The 2,500-nt window shown below is 50.9% G+C and overlaps 1 protein-coding gene across 1 annotated transcript in view; it reads left to right on the top strand.

Annotated features, from left to right (window-relative positions):
- frmpd1b (FERM and PDZ domain containing 1b) overlaps nt 1-2,500 on the top strand; it is a 28,504-nt gene that overhangs the window by 9,447 nt on the left and 16,557 nt on the right. The gene's annotated exons all lie outside the window — the stretch shown is intronic.

Genomic DNA, 2,500 nt, shown 5'->3' with positions numbered 1-2,500 from the left:
TGAGATGGAGTCTAGTGTGTGTGAGTCGGAGTCTAGTGTGTGTGAGACAGAGCCCGGTGTGTGTGAGATGGAGTCTAGTGTGTGTGAGTCGGAGTCTAGTGTGTGTGAGACAGAGCCCAGTGTGTGTGAGATAGAGTTCAGTGTGTGTGAGTCGGAGTCTAGTGTGTGTGAGTCGGAGTCTAGTGTGTGTGAGTCGGAGTCTAGTGTGTGTGAGACGGAGTCTAGTGTGTGTGAGTCGGAATCTAGAGTGTGTGAGACGGGGCTTGGCTGCTTCAGGCTAATAGCTTTCTGAAACGAGCGCGCAGGACTTGGGCCCATTTTTAATAGAGGTGTGCCCTGAGTGTGTCTTTAATCGACCCGCCTAAAGACCTGAGTGCAGCAGCTGGTGTTCCTGCTGCTCCCGGCGTACGGCTGTGTTCTAGGTGTGAGGGGGGAGTTCTCCATGTCTGGTTCTAGAGCTGTTCTTTGAGTATGTCCAGGAGCTGGAATCCTCTGAGCGCTAGTCAACACTCTTGTCATTCTGAGAGGAGGCCCCCACAGAGGAGATAACCAGGAGTCAGCCGTGCCTACCACTAACAGATCCCCCCTCCCGCCCCCCATACTCTGGTGTGAGCTGAAGGGCTGGGCACGCTGGTTTATTTCAGCAGAGCAGGGGGTCGTTGGGCTCCCAGTACCAGTCCCAGTGCCCTCTCCTCTCTTTAATGCCATGATGGAGTGCGGCTGCAGCGGGCGCCTGGGCACCAATCGATCAGCTCGTTTCGCCCGTGTGCTCATTCGTCATCGTTAACCACATTGATTACAAACAGTGCACCATGAGACTGGTACCTACCTCCCACACAAACAAGCAAACAAATTTAACAAACAGCACAACACAGCACAACTCGGCATAAATCGGCACAACCCAACTCTGCACAATACAGCACAACACAACACAACGTACGCAACTCAATGCCGCACAGCACCGCACAACGTAACGCAGCCAGGCACAACGCAACGCAACGCAACACAGCACAGCACAGCACAGCCCAGCACAACACAACACAACACAGCTCAACCAGGCAGACCTTGTGGACGAGCTGTTTCTAAGCCTCTGTTCCCCTTGTCACTCTGGCACTGGCTGTGTGCGATGTTGTGTTAACATCAATATCTGACCATTTCAAACGACTCAGCAACAAGCGAACGAGCCAGCGGAAACACTATGGAATAAGCGCGTTTTGAAGCAGGTGGCCGTGGAGTTGATTGGATTGATTATGCGATGGGGCAGAGACAGACACACCACACACACACACAAACACACACACACACACACACACACACACACACCACTGGGAGGGGAGAGGGGACACGGGAGAGGGGACACGGGGAGAGAGGAGAGGAGAGGGGAGACGGGAGTCAGGAGAGGGGAGAGGGCAGAGAGGACACAGGGGTCGCCGGCTCTGGGGTTGCTGCTGACTGCTTGTATCTGGTTTTTAATCTATCGCAGTCCGATTTGATTAAACCCCAATCACCCTCCCCCACTTCTTCTCTTCTCTGTCTAACAGCAAGAGGCAGACTGCAGCCCAAAAAATGCCACACCAACTCTTTCTGTTTGTGGGTGTGTGTGTGTGTGTGTGTGTGTCCGTGTGGTCTTTCGCTCTCTTTTTGTTCATATGCTTGAATGTGCAGCAGTGTGGACATATTTGTAAAGTGTCCTCACAGATGTTGGTGTGTCTTTATTGTACTGTACTGTGTGTATACATTTGTGTGTGTGTTTGGCCTACATCCGTGTCTCTCATCCCTGTGTGTGTGTGTGTGTGTGTGTGTGTGTGTGTGTGTGTGTGTGTGTGTCCGCTCAGCCTCTTCTGGTGTCTCATGTGTCATGTCCTGTGTGGCGTGACGTGGAGTGCCCTCTAAATGCCATCTCAGTTCCCGTCTCCTGTGGGGATCCGTCCGTCCGTGTTTGCACTCATTAAAGGCCTCAGCGGCGCTCATGCGCACACACACATGTAGGACATCCTCATGGCCAGCCTCGCTGTTTACAGCCCACTGTCTCAGGGAATGAAATGATTTCTATTTAACTGTTGGTTATTACATTTTCTTTCTGTTTTTAGCCCATTATTACAGGAAATGAAATGATTTCTATCGCTCTCTCCTATGTAACTGTTGGTTATTTAACGTTTTCTGCTGTCTTTCCTCTCTCTCTCCTTTCTTTTTTTATTACACTTTACCCATCATTTCATCTCTTTTCTCTCTCTCTCTCCCTCCCTCTCTCTGTGTCTCTCACCTATTTCTGTATTTCCCCGTGTCCCAATCACCTTCTTTCTCTATTTCTCCTGTCTCTTGTTGTCTCTGTCTCTCATGATGTCGACTATTTCCACCTGTCTTCTACGCTTTCTGTCTGTTCCCTTCTCTCTCTCAACCTTCACTCTCTTTATCGCTCTCTACTCCCCCTGTCCCTCCTCCACTTTCTCTCACATCCTTTCTCTCTCTCTCTCTCGCTCTCTCGCTCTCCTTCTCTCTA

This window comes from Clupea harengus, chromosome 6, assembly GCF_900700415.2.
Source record: "Clupea harengus chromosome 6, Ch_v2.0.2, whole genome shotgun sequence".
In the NCBI taxonomy this organism is placed as follows: domain Eukaryota; kingdom Metazoa; phylum Chordata; class Actinopteri; order Clupeiformes; family Clupeidae; genus Clupea; species Clupea harengus.
This window is presented reverse-complemented; position numbering and strand designations above follow the sequence as displayed.